Below are 17,828 nucleotides of genomic sequence, written 5' to 3' on the forward strand. Positions count from 1 at the left end.
TACCTTTGCCTGCTTTAGAACCCCAGTTTTCAGGTGTTCGAAAACTTACAAGCTGTTTCCACAAGTTTAGAAGCCTCCTCACTACAGACCTTTGCCTCCCATAAGTTGAAATGTTGCAGGAACAGTGACAGATGGCAGAGCTAGTGTGCTTGTCCCTTCACATGTTTATCCTAACTGAAATATCTAAAGGGTTTTTCAAAACTCGGAAAACTGCTCTGAGAACATATCTGATAATTACTCCACAACATAAATCTTAATCAAGTAACAATTTGGCTATTGCTAAGAGGTTTCTTGGTATGGTTCTAGATTTGCAGCATGAGGATGTAAGAAACCTCTGTTTCAGATACTCCTATTTTCCTTTCAATGCATAATGAAAAATGTGAGTCCAAAGGCTAACATAAAATCCTCTAATTTTAGTCTTCATCAGAAATCGCAGCAGATCTTGGATCCTATGCTTCTATTTTCATTTATTTTCTGAGAAGTTATTTCCATAACGGAATCATCAGACGCATTTAATAGAAGTTTTTGCCACTTATAAATTTTTATTTGCACTAAAAAGCCAACTCTAGGTCTATCTCTAGGGAGCCTCGTCTGTGCCAATATCCTGAAAGACGTTTTCATTAACCTTCTTTGACCTTCCATGACCATAATGTAGGCTTTCACAGAACTTATTTTCTGATACTGCACCTCTGTTAGAATATAAACCAATCTAAATTTAAATGCTCATATCAGCAGCAAATGTCTTAGAAGAATAACCTTTGTAAATGCAACATAAATCCTAAGATAATGGAGAGGTTAAAATATGAAGCGAAAATAAAGCAGCACAATTTGAAGAGAACGGGGAAGGCATTTTGGTGGCTATTGCCAATGATGTTTCCACATGTTCCTTCATTATTAAAACAAGAGGGAGAACTTTTTTTGCTTCTGTATGTTCCTAAGTATAATTCTTTACCAAAGATGTGTCTACTTCGTGCTTTCATAAAACAAATAAAATCTGTTAAAGCTTGTAGTATTTTTGCACATGTGGGTTCTCTAAACCGATTCACAAGTCATCACGTCAGTGTATACAGGCCTCCTCTCACTTAAGTGGGCGTTACGTTCCAGGACCCTGCACACATAGGCAAAAATTGTGAAAGTGGGGACCACCCTCTAAAAATCCTCTCAATGCCCATCTTTCCTACTCTCCAACTCTCTCTAACAGTCTCTCCCCAATCCAGACCTAAATATCTGGAGTTGAAGCTCTGGGGCTGGATGGAAGCTGCAGGATGTGTGGGAAAGTGGCAGCTGCTGCTGCTGCGCTACCCTATATACCAGCTATTAGGTGGGGAGGCTGAGCAGCCTAAACAATGCCCTGCTGCACCTCGGGTCTCTTTGGGGCTTCCTCAACCTTCACTAACATCCTTTTTGGGCTCCTTGTGAGACACAAGGACTCTCCAGCCATTTCCCGCCAGGTTTGAATTTATTTATTTATTTCCTGGTGCCACAGTCATGCGTGAGTCGATCACGCATAAGTGGGGGGGAAACACCTGTAGTAGTCTGTAATTGTTTGAGATTGTAAGCTGCTTTGTGGAGGAAGTTCCTCAGCAAGTGGGGTATTGATATCAATAAACACCAGCCAAGAGCCCTACATTCTGTGGCATTCTGACCCCAAAGTTAATCATGTGGAGGGTGAGCGCAAGTTTGCACCCGGATCTTTCAGCTCCATTCACCCCACACATTACAGGGACATGTCTGCAGGGAGCAGCAAAGGCTAAAAGACTCCTTTCATGATGTGGAACCCAGCATGGTTTCACATCACATAGGTAGAGTCTACGCTTATAGAACAAGCGTTGAGCCCACACAACTAATGGGCAGTGGGGACATTACAATGGGGCTTGGGCTAATGGGCTGTCCTCTGAATACATGCCTGAATAGGGTTAAATAGGGAAATGAAAATATCCCATAAGGAACCTTAAATAAAAGTGGCCATTGAGCCTACATTGACATTTGAGATTTTATCTGCTTCAAAGATTTCCAAAATTTCATCAACCTAGATCCTAGCTCTAGCCTTCCCCAAGCTTGAGTACATAGGCTGCCCCTATCACCTGCAGCTTTGATTGCACCAGAATAGTCTGTGCCAGTTCTGCAGGCCGTGTCTCTTTAGATTTCTCTCCAGTGTATGGGCAGAGTAGGGGCTGAGCTGGCAGGGGACAAGATCACTTGGGGGGGGGGGCAAATATCTCTCCACATAAGAAAACGCCTGAACTGGGCTAGATTTGGAAAATACACTCTACTTTACTACAAGCAAATTCTATATTACAGTGGTACTATAAGCCATTGATGTAACAGGCCATTGAAGTGGTACTATAAGCCATTGAAGTAACAGTCTCCAAGTTCATCATACCAAGAATCGTTGGCATTTTTAAAGGCATCTTTGTCTCTTCTTTGTCCTGGACAATGAAGATATTTTTTCCCCATAATTCAGGATTTAATAGTTAATTTTCTGCAGTTCTCTGAAAAGAGAAGAGAGATCATTTTCCCAGGCAGTCTTGAAAAACACCATCCGGCTTAAAGTGTGCATAATGTATCATCTTGTTAGGGTTATTGCCAGGCAGAGACTCTGAAGGGAGGCATCAAATAAGGCTGGGGACTGCTATTCTTCAGCTTGCAGTTAATGATTTTGCCATTGCTACAGTGAAATCAGACCTACAGGGGAAATGGTGCCCTTTAAAGACGTATCTGTGAGCTTTTCCCTATGGGGAAACTCTACTTCATCCATGACAGGATTCAGAGGACATCTCAGACACTTCAGAGTTTTAAATCCATTTTACCTTTTAGGCTTTTGTTATTAACCCTATTATTCTGGTCTGAAGAGGGGGTGGGAAGCTAGAGCCAACTCTCTTGGGAACCAATCATTTCTGCATTTTGATCAGGTAAAGGAAATTCTGTGGAATGATACAAAGCATTTTTCCCCTAGGGAGGATTCAGAGGTCCTCATTTTCCCCCCTACTGCAAAGTGACCTTTCTCTTCCTCCAATCACCTTGTGTTGCTGTTTTCTGGCCTTGGCAACAGATTCAATAAGCATTTATCAACCTGGACTTCACTTCCAAAACATGGCAGTAAGCCCGTTTTCTTTCTTTCCTTTTCTGCTGACTTCCTAGTTCAAGTGTTTCCACATAGTGCATGTGATCATCTTACTTGCGGAAGGAACTGACCATAGACTGCGTTGTACTTAATTTTTTAAAAATCCCTATTACCAAGATTTGGTAATTTGGCACAGACCTTCCTGACACCCACACGCCAACTATGTCAGTCATCTCATCGCACTCTCCCACACCCATTTTTAGTGCCTGCAATATCTAACTCCATTTGTTGCATGTAAAAGGAACCAATTTGATCAGTGAGCAGACACTCTTTCCCCCAGTACCACCTCAGGTTCTACTATAAGTGACATAGCAGTTCGGTAATTTGAATTAATGTCTTTTTAATTAAAAAAAAAAACATAGCCATGGGAGCTGTAGCTGACGGTATTCTAGTTTTCCAATAATTTCATTTTAGTGGCAGATGACATAAAAATAACTGCACATATGATAAATGTGAAATTGCCAAAAGTGTCATTTTCCAGATAGCATTATGAATAAAATGAACACATTCACGAAGCTGAAATATCAGTATTTCTGATACACATAGCTCCATTGTGAGACTATAAAGCTTCGGGGATGTAAAAAAGAGAGAAAAGCTAGTGCTTCCAGAATTTCAAACATTATCCAATAAAAGGTATCACCTCGTTTACTCTGTAGGACCAACTTTTTTCTCTGTAGTGCTGGTGCCATCTAGTGGATTAAAAATTACTTACCTGGGAAAGTTTTTGTAACTTTTATAACTAATAGTTTATTCTGGTTTCGGCCTGGTAAAATTTCAATTAGACTGAAGTCATAGTTACGATGTTTTCTTTTTAACAGTTTATAAAAGTACTTGCCTATGTGAAAACTTCACAAAAGCTTTTGAAACCTGGGAGAGTTTTGAAAATAGTTTACAGTGTCATGATGTGGATGGGTTACTGGTTTTTAAAAATGGATATATTTCCCTAAGTTGAAGTAAGCCCTTTGTTGGTGCTTGGTTGGCATCCATATGTCTTGGGAAACAATAGAAGAGTGTGCCTTGTGGGGTGAAGTCAAACCATTGGAGAGTTACAGTGCCTTCTGTGGATGTAGAGGCCAGTACGGGAGAGACATGTTTTGTTGCAGCTGCGGCAGATGAAGGCATCCGGTTTTGCTACAGCAGGTGCACCATGGCGTTTCATGTGCCTATAAATATTTTTATGAATTATGGCAACATGTTGATAATAGGTAACCGTATAAAAATGCTTCCATTTTCTGTTGGTTGAAAGAATTTGTCTGTAATAACTAGAAAGCTACCAGCATGAGTTTGACCAAACTGCGGGAGGCAGTGGAAGAGAGGAGTGCCTGGCGTGCTCTGGTCCATGGGGTCACGAAGAGTCGGACACAACTAAATGACTAAACAATCTAGAAATGGATGCTTAAGATCAAAATGTTGCTGTTACACTAGCATGAAAGGTTCCATTTAGAATCTTTTCCTAGGCTAAGATGGACTAGCAAGACTATTTTAGTGGTGAATGGTTTTCTGTGATGTCTTTCATAGTACAGCTGTATTAAGAGCAGATCCACACCATGCATTTACGGCATATTTAAAGCTGATAACTTCCCCAAAGAATTCTAGGAAACATTGTTTGTTAAGGGCGCAAGGATTGTAGCTCTGTCACGGTAAAACTACAGTTCCCAGGATTCTTTGAGGTGTAGTGGAGTTTAAATTTGTGCTTTGCATAGTCAGAATTCTTTGTGTACAGTCAAATTTTCCAAAACAAAATGTGTAATATTTATTTATTCTGAGAATTAACAGTCCCAACAATATTTTAGATTATTAGCATTCGAGAGATTTTTATATGTGTACAGTGCAAATTGCATACTGCCCTTACTTGTCTGGAGCGAGATCAAGAAAGTTGAACACCTAAGCAATGAGCCTTTGAAAAGTTGGGGTTCCTTCTTCTTTTCTAGTTTTGCATTTGTTCACAGGCAGCTACTTCTCAGAGGAGTAATCAAAAAGGAAGTGTGGCTGCTAATTCTAGTCTTTGTACTTGAACAAGAGCAAGAGCCAGATAATCTATTTTTGCCTACTACGGTGTAACCTTTCACGATATTCTTAGGTCTATCCCAGAATACTTCTGCCAGTGACATGTGATTCACAAGGCAGGATCATTTACAGGCAGCACCAAAGGGAGTAAAGAACCTCCAGAGCTTCTGTTCCACAGCTGGTAGAGGAGTACCCAGGGAAATACTCGTAGTGGAGGGCAGCATTTTTACTGTGAAGGATTGCAAGGGTTTGCTCACCAACCCACTCAGTTCCTTAAGCCTGCAGCTAAAGATGCCTTGCTGGAGGGAAGGAGTGGCTGAAGTCAGCTTGCTACCATGGTTGTTTTTTTGGGGGGGGGGGGAGGCCTTAGGCTGTGCGCACATTCCCAACTTAAAATGCACCCAAGTCATCTTGTTTCTCAATTCATATCAAAGCTGGTTTTAGGAAAAAACATGACGTTAGCCACAACCCATACCTATTCTGTAAACGTCATGTACACTGCTCCCCAAACCAGTGGTGGGAACACACTGAATGCATAGGAAATGGGAGTGTGTACACAGCCTTTGTAATGTCCCAGAAGCTTTGCCCTCCTTATCTATCACTCTCTTCTTCTGCCTTTTCTCTGCTTCACTTGTGTTCTGCTCGCTGTGCTGATGGGTAATTGGTATAGAGTTAGCCCAGAGTGCAGCAACTGTTAATGTTACTGGAAGAGCTTCTATGATGCCTACTGGACTTCCACACTGAAATCTTGATGCAGCCAGGTTACCTCATTGAAAACACAATGCCAGTTTGTTGTCTTGTTCTAAATTTCAATCCTTCTTCAGAAAAAAATATATATGCTTTTTTTCAGTTTCAGTTAATAGCAGGACAGATAGAAGGCAATTGGCATTAAGGAAATGCTTAAATACTCATTAAGGGAAGACATGAGTAATGTGAGATTCTGGGGATAAGCAGACCAGCATTTTTCATTTAGTTGCCTGCACGTCTGTGCAAAATATTTTATCTCATGTTCCAGTGCAATAATTTGCCTGCAAATGATAGTGTTGTTGTTGTTTTTCTAAAAAAGAACATCTACTGATGTTTACAAATGGGAACATGTCTTCAGAAACTATCATCTGTACAAGTTGCTTCTGCTAGATTAAGCTAGTTGAGCCTAGATTTTATAAGACAGCCAAGTGTAGAAGATTGTGAGCAATCATATGCACATTTGCTAAAGAAACAAATCCCACTGAAATAAGTTGATACTTTTTATGTGAAAGACTGTGCTGTTAGAGACTCTAGCAATCCTATCAGTCTGTTACATGAACCATTTTAATTACTGTACTGGTGTTTCTGAGTAAGATGGCTTTCCACTGGTTACCGTATTTTTCGCTCTGTTGGACGCACTGGACCATAGGACACACCAGACCTCAAAAACAAGGTGCTTTCAAGGTACATTCAAGAGCAAGCCTTGCCGCTGCCCCCCGAGCTTGTGGGGCTGGCAGTGGGGGGAAGCAGCGCTTTCCAAAGGCTTGAGGCTTCGGGGACATCCTTTGTAGCCTCCGCAGGGCGGTGGGGTGCCTTCACCCCGCCGCCCTGTGGAGGCTTTGCACAGCCATCCCGAAGGTGGCTTTGGGGTACAGCAGGCTGCTCTCCACAAGCCTTGGGAGCCCGGCGGGAACTCCCGCTGGGCTCCACAGGCTTGCGGAGAGCTGCCCAAAGCCCGGGGTGCACAGCGTAGCGCTCCCCGGGCTTCAGGCTGCAGGCAGCTGTCCGCAAGCCTGTGGAGCCTGACGGGAACTCCTGGAGGATATGTGCTCAAAATGGTAGGCATTAAGACTAACAGTTTGAAGGCCAAAACACAGGGCTACAATAACCAGCACCTGTAACAAGCTACAGTTCCCTTGATTCTTTGAGGGGAAGTCATGTGCTTTGAATATGTGTTGAATGTGCTTTTGATGTATGGTGTAGCTTTGGCACAACAACAATAACCTTAAAGCATGCTTAAGAGCTCCCATTTTGGACCCACGGTGCTGGGAGGGTTTCCCCCCTATCTAAATTGCTCCCCAAGCTACTGGTAATCCAACCTGAGAAAAAATAGAGGTACTTGTGGTGGAAGATTTTACAGTCAAAACATAACTACCATGCACAATGTTAGCTAATGTATGAAAGGGGTTAGGACCACAGAGCTATATTTGCTGAAAGGCAGACTCAGAAATGAAATTGGTAGGGAAGGCTCAGTTAAGTCACACCCCCTCACCTCTGGTAAATGAAGAAGTAAAAGTTTATCTCCTCACTCTCTTCTCTTCAAACCTAGTAGCCAATTACATGTGTGAGACTGGCACTCCAAGCCCTCCACATTTAAATAAACTTTTTCTGAATTTTGTACTCAAGAATGCAAGAATGTATTGGTTTTGCTATAGAACTGAATGATGCATGACTGAGACCTTGGTTTACATAAGTAAAGCAACTAAACTTACTTCACAGTGTGGTCTATTCACTGCCAGAGGGGTAGAGACGGGGGAGCACATTGTGAGCGCCTGAAACTGGATATTCAAAGGTCTAATAGCCTTTGTTTTCCAAACTTCACAAATACTGCATAGATTTGTATTTTTAAACTCTGCTGGGGGGGGGGTTTCAAGCCCCACACTTTTGAGTCAAGTCCCACACTTTTTTTAATTCTGGCAGGCTGACTTTTCTTTTGTACTTTCCCAATCCTTCCCATAATTTGTTTCATACCTATATTCTGCCCTCCAGGAGGAAACCCGGATTAAGAGCAGCTTGGAGACAGGAACAGGATAGGGGAAAGGGCTGGCTTCCCAACCCCAGCATCACTGCTTAAAAGCAGAACTATCTGCAGTACCATCACTGCTCTCCCTTGCCAGTCTGTTTGGGCCTTCAGTCTTCAGACAGCAATGCAGAACCTGTTGTTACGGCTCCAGTTCCAGTTAGTTCCATCCAACATGGCCAGAGATCCAAAATGACTGGAGTTGTGGTCCAGCAACATCTGTAGGGCTGCAGGTTCCCCAACCTCTGCCTTAAGCTGTGAGAAGTTAACAACTCTTATAACCTTAAATGGCTATCAACTTTATTTGTGTCATAAGCATCCGAAGACAACTTGTTGCCAAGCTGTATGCATCTGACTCAGGCTTTTGCCTATGGAAAAGCATGTCATAATATAGTTCTTGGTGATGGATCCCATCAAAGTTCTTTTAAGTCTTGCTGGCTGTAATGGAATAGTAAAAAGCATATTCTTTTAAATCTCTTCCACTAAATCAATGCAATTTAAAACTATGTGCTGCCTTGGAGTGTTTCCACTAAAGGCAATATTTATTTATTTAACAACACCCACATGGTGCCCCATTTACATAAAGTTCTCTGGGAGGAGCTGCACATCAAACAGCACAACTATTCTGGGGAAAATAGGTTGTAGACTGTAGGCATTGGCCGGAATCCAATGTTATGTGCATGGAATTTCACTTGCTAAATGAGAGATCACCGTCCTCTTCCCCTCTCGGGCCACCAGATCTGATGCAGAGAGCCCCTCAACCCTCTGGAGCAGGTTTTGAGAGCACGCAAGGGGCTGCAGGATGGAGAAGAAGAAGGTGAAGTCCCATTTTGTGCACAGAAGTTGGCTCTGCTTGTGCATGAACAGCATTGGGTATAACCCTTTGGCTCTAGTTGTTTGATCCGTCAGAGGAAAGCCTGTGGGCATTGACTGGAGAATACTGTAAGTTCCACCAGACACAGTGTAACTTACTTCTGTGTATTATACATAGGCTTCTGCTCCATGGTTAATTGAAATCATTGACGTACTTCTGCACCTGCAATGAGATTTGAGCACAGCCCTCAGTGCTTTTTTACCAGAGGGTACCCTATGCACCTGTTGTTGTTAAAAAGTGAGACACTTCCTGTAACAACTTCATGGTAAGTTGTTGTTGTTGTTTAGTCATGTCCGGCTCTTCGTGACCCCATGGACCAGAGCACGCCAGGCACTCCTGTCTTCCACTGCCTCCCGCAGCTTGGTCAAACTCATGGTAAGTACTGGCACCTATTTTTCTAAGCACTGCACAGTCTTAACATAGCTTAAGTAAAGAAGAAGTGTAAGAATGGGGAGGGGGGGGTGTTTCCCAGCATTTAATCTGATATACTAATGTCCTTTAATTGGCCCTTTATCTGCCTTGTTACACCCAGACAGGTTGTTTTATCATTGTAGATTGTGACATAAAGGGCATATAACAGTCTTTGTCAGGAGACAAGGATCACCATATGGTTTCTGTCTTGCTTAATAGTCTCTTTCATTTGTTACAAATTGGTAAAAATTACAAGAGCCTAGTCCTATGCTTGCCTCACAGCGCCAAACCCTCCAAGTTACACAAAATAGTACATGTTGTCGCAAAACAAAATAAATTATGCAAATTGCTCAATTTGCATGATTTATAAAGATTGCTGAATTCAGCTTTCCTTGTGGCAGAAATTGTGCTGTCTTGGCATATAGCTTTAATATTTTTTTAAAGAGCAGTTTTTGCAACCGTTCTGTTGACACTTAACTTTTTCATGCATATAGCATCACTGATAGGTTGCATCTTTCATGCACACAATTACTATGGGGCAGTTTGGTCATATAAACACTTTGCAGCGAGTTCCTAACTTGTCGTGGTGAGACACCATAAGATGCTTCTTGTGTAACAATTTTCTTCCACAACTGTCACAGCACTGAAAGGCTGGTCTTAAAGTGTGTAAGAAATGTCTTGTTGCATGCAGGAAGAAGTGGGTTATTAGATTCCCCCTGAGTAAGCTTTTCTCAGTGAGCTTGCTGCATTCAAAACAGTCATGTTCCCGAGCCAGACAAAAAAACAAAACACTTTGCAGATTTGTTTGAACAAATTGTATTTAATAAGGCACAAGAGGCTGAAATGACTACACATTTCTTGCTAGTTAACGCATACAATGTACACAACACCCAAAAAATAAGAATATGTAATTTGTCATATAACCATGAAGGGAAAAACACCAAATGAAACAATGAGCTGTAACTAACGTATTTACTACAAAAGAAATTCAATTCAATTATGTTAACTAACAAGTCAGAAAGAGTGTGGAGGCAAAAGCTTGGTTCACTTTAATGCCTGCCACATGTTTTCATTTCAAAATGTTCAAGTTAATGTAGTGCTAACCTGCATGTGTCATTAGCGGACCTGGCATGTTCAAACACATGTCTGCTTTATTTACATGTAAAGTGGGGGATGCACTATAAAGGGCCATGTGGGAAGCAGGAGCTGTAGCTCTCCCCCCCCCCCATCCCCACTAGCAGTTTTCACTATGCTGGGTTCACTTTTAGTATCGTAAACCAACTGGAAAAGAATCTATCTTGCATGTCAGCAGGACTAAAAGAGGAATAGCTCAGCACCTCCTCTCTGTGTGCCTTTTTGACCTTCTAGACTAGGAATGGGCAACCTGTTGACTTCCAGATGTTGCTGAACTGTAACCTCCATCATCCCTGGCCATGGGCCATACTGGCTGGGGCTCTCTCTTTACATATAAATGGGACAGGCCTGTGTGTGCGTGTGTGTGTGTAAAATCACTGACAGACTTGTGTTATAATTCTTTAAAGCTGAAGCCAGAAGCAACACATTCTGCAACATATTTTAAGGTGTGTTTCACCCTGTGAATGCAGACATGGGTACTCATGCATTCATAAAAAACCAAGCAGTCTGACCAAAACTATAACACAATATATATTCAAACTGAATATATGAATAGAATATGAATAAATGTACAGAATTCTAATTAAATTATTTAATGGAACTCAATAAATGCCTTCTTGAATAAGATCGTTATAGTAAAGTATTTAATATGTGCTTTTCTGTTGTAACCTGAGTTAGCAATAGCCAGAAGTAAGTGTTAACTCAGGTAACTTGGGTTACAAAAGAAAAATCCTGGTGGGGTATGAATGTAAGTTAATGTGAGCACAAACATGAATGCTAAGATCAATAAAAAGAACTTAAATGGTCTACATTTCAAAATATAAACTGCAAAATGCATCTGTTGCCTTAATCTATCAGTGTGACCATCTAAGGGCATATTTGCACCACTCATTTCTTTCCTAAAACATGGAAGTGCAAACAATCCCTCCTTAGCCTGACAATTTTTTCTGCTGCTCTTTGGGGGTGGGCAATTTGCACCTTTAAAAACAGCAGAGGAATGACTTGTGTGAAAGCACCCAAGTGTGTGAGGCTGCAGACTGGGGCAGATACTCATGAGCTGATTTAATCTCCCTCTTGAAACAGAGCCTCTCTACAGATCTGCTGCAGCTAGTCAGCAGAAACAGATCTAATGTCTTTGCTGGAAGGCAACCTCAGAACCATATTCACTAGTACAGTGGTAACTCAGGTTACAGACGCTTCAGGTTACAGACTCTGCTAACCCAGAAATAGTACCTCAGGTTAAGAACTTTACCTCAGGATGAGAACAGAAATCGTGCAGTGGGAGGCCCCACTAACTAAAGTGGTACCTCAGGTTAAGAACAGTTTCAGATTAAGAACAGACCTCCAGAACGAAATGAAGTTCTTAACCCGAGATACCACTGTACAGTGTTAGGGCCACATGATGTAGCGCACTAGCAGAGGGAAATTATCACCATCTCCCCTCTAACCTGGGGCTACCCCTCTTCTCCAGGAAAAGCAGGACATGCAGTTCCACACAATCATTTAACAGTTCCTGGAATGCCTCTTGGCTCAGCATCATTCTGTGTGAACCTCCAGAACTTGGTCCATCTCAAGAGTCAAGAAAACTTCACAGGTGAAAAGTTTCCCACAGTTCCTCCTGCTTCCCCTTTCACACACCTCTCCTGCATTGCCTGGCCCTGGAACATTGCAGGGAAGCAATGAGGACCTCACATAAAGTAGAAGAAAGTTGCCTTTCCTACCTTCTCATTGTTTGCCCCAAAGTATCCTGCGCTGTGGCAGAGCTGTTGAATGGAGATGCATTTGAATGTATATTATGTTGTCAGACTTTTGAGATTGCGAACCCATGAAGTTTCCCCTTTTGCCATCAACTGCTGGGATGGCCAGCTCTAACCTGTACCTGCTCCTCACCCCCCCCCCCCAGGAATGGGAAATCCTTTCTGCATTCATAGCATCCAATCTGAGCCTATAAGGCAAACGGTTGCACACGACAATCTGTAAACTCCTTTCTAATTATTGAGGAGGAAGCCAGGGCTGAGAAGCTGAAGAAATCTTCCTTCTGAACCACACAGTCTTGCGTAGCTGAAAACTGTTCTCTTCTCTTGCTTGGGATCTGACTGTACAGAGTTAGCTGAGAGCATTTCTTGAACATTTCCTTCTCGGCAGGCACCTGGGAAACCTGCTGAGCGGCAAAGGAGCTGCTGTCATTGTAGCTCCTGTCTTGAAAAGGCCTCTACAGCATTGTTTTGGGGGAAAGGCGGCAAGTAGTTGCTGGAAACCTGCAGGGTAAAATGGAGTTATAAAGAGCTCTTGACTCTCAAAGGTATTGCTTACTGCTTCAAGATCTGAACCCATGTGAGAAGGCCTGTGAGCCCTTAGGTCTTCCATACTGAATTCTTCAGAGTTTCAAGTTTTAATTTCCAGTGGCACTGGACTTGATGACAAGAGGGGCTCTGTACTGCTGGCACAGCTGTTTATTTCAAGAGTGCTGGCTCCATCCTTTGCACAGTTTGCTATTCTGTTTAAAGCCCTTTATGACGTTTCCTCTAAAACAACACACTGCAGAATCAAGTGCTTCTCCTTTACAAGGGAGCTGAAGCCAAAGTGCTTCTCTCCAACTTAATCCCTTCAGCTCCCCTTTCCCATTCACATAGGGATCCGGGGATAATGTTTTATGAAGGTGTTTGCGTTTTGTATCTCTAAGGGCTTCTCGATTGCTATCAACAAATGCAGAGCCCTGAAGTGTCTTTGTTTTCTTGCCTTTCCTTATTTCAAGGAATTGCAGGCAAGAGGAGTCCAGCTTCTCACAAATATCTTTTCGATCATAGTCCAAGCAGTGTGGTTCCTCAGCATGATTTTGACTCACTCCAAGATGTTTATCCTTTTTGAGAACTGGATTCTTTCCATTTCCCTCAGACCTGACCGCATTTTATTTTTTCAATACAATATAGAGTTTTTTCTTATTTTCTGCCTTCCATATTTTCCACTTCTTTCTGTTTCTTTGCTTCCATTTTTTTCTGAGTTTTTGACTGTTTCCAAATAGTAGCTTCCACACAGGCCCCAAAGTCTAACTTCCTCCTCAATGGATTCAAAGTAAGTAAGTTGAAAATGAAAAGATTCATGGCTATATTTATGTATGCAATTATTTAGCACCATCAATATTTGCAATACATTTATATAATGGTAGTAACGCAGCTTGCCTTTTGCTAAACTAGATTCATTTGCGCCCACTACTGGAAGAAATTCCTTTCACATATGGCAGCAAGTCCAAGGGACATGATCTTGCCCAAGTTGTCCCATTGACTTAAATTGAAAAATTAAGGGTGTGGTTTGAAGCTTGCCCACTAAAAATCAATGGGTGACATCCAATGTTGCCTTTTCTGCTTGCACAACATGATCTGACCTTTTTATCCTTCAGCCTTGCAGTCCCTCATACGCCCTCAAAATCTGCTCTGGAAGTCTCCTTGTGCAATAAATAAATGAGATAATATCTGCAGAGAAGGCTTGCTAATAAATAACATGCACAGATGTGCAAAAGAAGAGGAGCATGGCATGAACGAGAGATGTTTGTTTAATCCTTTTACCCTCCCCTCTATAGGCATGCTCTAGACATTCTTTGGGCAGGCTCCCTGAATCCACTAAGATGGGGAAATCCCAGTCATCTCTGTTGTTGAGCCAACAAGTCCAGAGGCTGAGGTGAGTTTCCCTGGATTTGTATTTTTATGGGTATGATTAGGGCGGTCTCCCAAATAAAGATTTATTAGGGCCAAATTACATGTGGCATATTTTTTGAAGGGAGGCAGGACTGCAGTCCAAAGCACACTTACTTGAGAGTAAAGCCCACTGTGATCAACATGCGCATTGAGGACATACCAATACATCTTAAACCCTTATGCTAAAATTACAGGATTGCGCCTCCAATTATGAATCTTCCACAATACATCTAGTTTGTCCCTGACTTCCAAACACATAAAATCAGGCTGCATGCAAGAGTCGGAGTAAAGGACCACTATTACTACACTTATATTATAGATACATATAGAGAAAGTGTTTGACGATGTGATTAAAATGGATGTGCTGTCAACCAGGACTGTTTCTGAGATTCCCAGTGAAAATGGATGTACCATCAGCCAGCATTTCTGTTCCTTTCCTCTCAACTAAATGCAGAATGTGACTGTGGATTGCATAAAGCAACTGATAAACAAGATTTCTGCAAGTGCAGGAAAAGGTCGGTATATCCCCCATGTGTTTGTTTAGATGGCATCATCAATAAAAGCATTGCGTACAAGATACAGATTATTTGACAATAGGGGAATCAAACTGAAAGGGCACACAGTTTATAAAAGATGTTCTGACCAGCAAATTCTCATTCCCTCCCCTCCTTTTTAATTTCCTGGTAGAATTTGCAATTTAGCTTAATCCTCTCAGGGAACTGATAGGTAATATTAATGTTGTAATAGAGCACAGAGCTACCATCACTGGCAAATATCAGAAAGCTTGTTGTTCTGAGAGCAATATTAGAAATGAATTGTAGAAAACAGAGCTGAATTCTGAATGTAACAAGGTAATAACAATTCCCCCGAGGAATTAAATGACTGGGAAATGCCAAGTCCCTGTAATCACGAAGAAAGATATATAACAATTTCTGGAACTCTTTACCAGCAAGTACTGTAGTTTCGAATAGCCATCATAGTAAACAAATATTAGAAAAGAACATTCTAACAGGAAAAAAAATACAACAATTTACCTGCATGTGTGTTCTGTATTTCAGAAGACAAGATATTGGTAAGCTGATGCAGAATTGCAATGGAAATTATAGTGCCATCCCTGGGTAACAGGACTGAGTACAATGAAAAATGAGTGCAATAATTATGTTTCTCACTTGCATCTGCAAAAAGTTGTAGATGTTATATCATAGCATTATTCACATATTATACCAGGAATAAGTGTAATCAGCCCTGACCACAGACATTTTTGTACCTACAGGCAACCTCACATTAACACAGGGATTACTTATATTAAAAACTTCCCTATACAGGACTGCCTTCAGATGTGTTCTAAAGGTTGTATCTTATCTCTTTGGCATCTGATGGGAGGCTTGGGGGAGGTATAAAGTGGGGAGTTGGCAACACCGTGGTGGGGTTGATGGGGGCAGGGGCAACATGAGCAGGGGCAGTAGCCCCTAATATAAAGGTATCTCATACTCTCCAACATCTTGAGTCCCAAAACCGGGATGTGTGTCTTCCTGCCTGTGCTCCTGCATGAATCACATGACCCACACACAATCATGGAGCCCAAAAGACACACTTTTTTCAGGACTATTAAACCACAGGGGGGGGGCATGCTTTTTTTTAGAGAGGACAGTGCTTTTTTCAAGGTAAGGTCTCGGTGCAAAATTGTGCCAGATCACAACACCCAGAATAGTTGCCATGCTCTCGTGAGAAAAAATGGGGTGTCCTGTTTTCCCCAGGACCCTTTATGGCCAACTCATAAAGGGTCAAGGCAGTGAACATCAATAAATATATATACAATAAAACATAAACACTATACAAAATAATATGAGTGTCTAATTAGTAAAGTTTAAACATAACTGCATAGGCCAGTCAGCATAAAAATAACTCCAAGAGACATGGATCTCTGGTGGAAGACTATTTTGCATCATGGGATTGGTGACGCTAAATGCCTGACTTCTCGCTGAAGCCAGTTGGGCCTCTGTAATACAGGAAATAACTAACAGCGCTCCTCTAAATTATCTCAGTACGATATAAGGTCTCAGGCACTTCCTAATTTGATCATCTCTGAGTCCTTGTGAAGAAAGCCACATGCCTGGAAGCATCACCACTGCTAGCAGACACATTAGCACTCATTAGCCTCAAGGGTTTTTGTTTCATTTTCTTGTTTTTATTATGTACTTTGTGTTTTTACCTTGATTTTTTATGTTGTGAACCACCCTGAGATCTATGGATAAAGAATGAAATTTAATAATAATAACCCCTGCAGTAGATGCTGTCTGCCTTCTCGTGGCCAATTAAAAGGCATTTGAGCCACATCTCGCGATGTTGTCAAAGGTGTTCTAACTAATGTAGTTATTATTATCCTGCTGTTCCCTTTTCCATTGTTGTAGATGAATTGGACTCTCTTGTGTGTTGCATTGTTCTCGCTGGCAGACACAATATAATTAAATACACAATATAATTATGGCATCTTTGCACTTCATTCCTTTTCTGTTTAAGATCCCCCATGAATAACAAGCTTTTTATGAGCTTGTTTATCATTAAAATAAAGGATGGAACAATAACCATGGTCTTTGCTGCAGCAGTTCCCAAGCAGATGGCAGCAAGCAGATATTTAATTTCTACCCATTGAAATATGGGAGATTTTCTTAAAAGCTGAGGATATAGTAGCCAATATATACATGGCTGCAAATAAGAGGGACACTGCTAGCTAAATAATGCCAGTGCAAGAACAGACCCTGGTATGATACTATTTCATAACTGTAGTTTCTTGCATCCATTACTTTCCACAAATAGGGCAAGTGTGTAGTCATTTGGCAAACTAATATGCATTCTCCTTATTCTGAAATAATAAAGTAGTAGAGATGATCTGAGGAAGGAAGACGACCTTGGGGTTGCAATGTGTTTTATAGCATCATTTCCACTATTTAGCTATGTTTGCCAGTTGTGATCCTATACACACTTACCTGAGTCTTTCAGATTTTGCTATTGATGGGGAGTAAAATTAGGAACTGACAGAGAACACTGGATGAATATAGTGGAGATACATGGCCTTTACTCATGCAGCAAGTTTGCTTCCCTACAGTAAAGCTTGTTAGCAAACTTGTACAGAAGGAGGAGGGAGGAACAGAGTGCCATAATAATTGGAGACATTGATCCCAGGCACAGTGGCAGCTAGTCCCAATGGCTGGCTTTACAGGTCCAAAATACATGTGAGTTGCAAGTATGCTTCAGATGCTTCTGAAAAGAATTCTGGTGCACCTAAAAAAACCCCAAACACACCACTTTTGGAAACATGTGAACTATCCCCACACCATATTCCAGTACAAAAAAGGGTTGGGGGCACTATAGAACCCCTCCCTGAGGCTGTCATTGAAGAAATGTAATTCCAGAATTAAAATAGAAACTTATATTTCATTATTCATGAGACTGAATGTATGAGATTGGATTGTGTGAGAGGGAGGCTATTATTATAAGGTCATACTGACCTCAGAAAATAGAAACCTTGAGCACATAGTACCAGCATGATGACTGATGCTCAAGTGGACAGCATGACTGTATGAAGAAGTCCTTTCTTATTTGGAGTATGTTGTGTACTACCGTTACTTTTATATTCACTTTATTTTATAACCAACCACATTAAAATAAATCTCTATCAAACATTTTCCAAGTGATGTGAGGCTTGACTCAATATTTATGTTTCTAGAGCTATCTCATTCACATTTGCAATCAGGTAGCTTTGGCTCAAAGGATTTCTTCTTCTTTAAATTTTGGTTAGCTAGTTAGCTTGAAATTGCA

General features: G+C 41.4%; 1 protein-coding gene across 1 annotated transcript in view; it reads right to left on the bottom strand.

The window, feature by feature from the left end:
- The window catches only part of LOC310670082 (uncharacterized protein), a 75,564-nt gene that overhangs the window by 53,945 nt on the left and 3,791 nt on the right, over nucleotides 1-17,828 (bottom strand). The window lies entirely within an intron of this gene.

Source organism: Podarcis tiliguerta, assembly GCF_965153285.1.
Source record: "Podarcis tiliguerta genome assembly, chromosome: 1".
Lineage (NCBI taxonomy): Eukaryota > Metazoa > Chordata > Lepidosauria > Squamata > Lacertidae > Podarcis > Podarcis tiliguerta.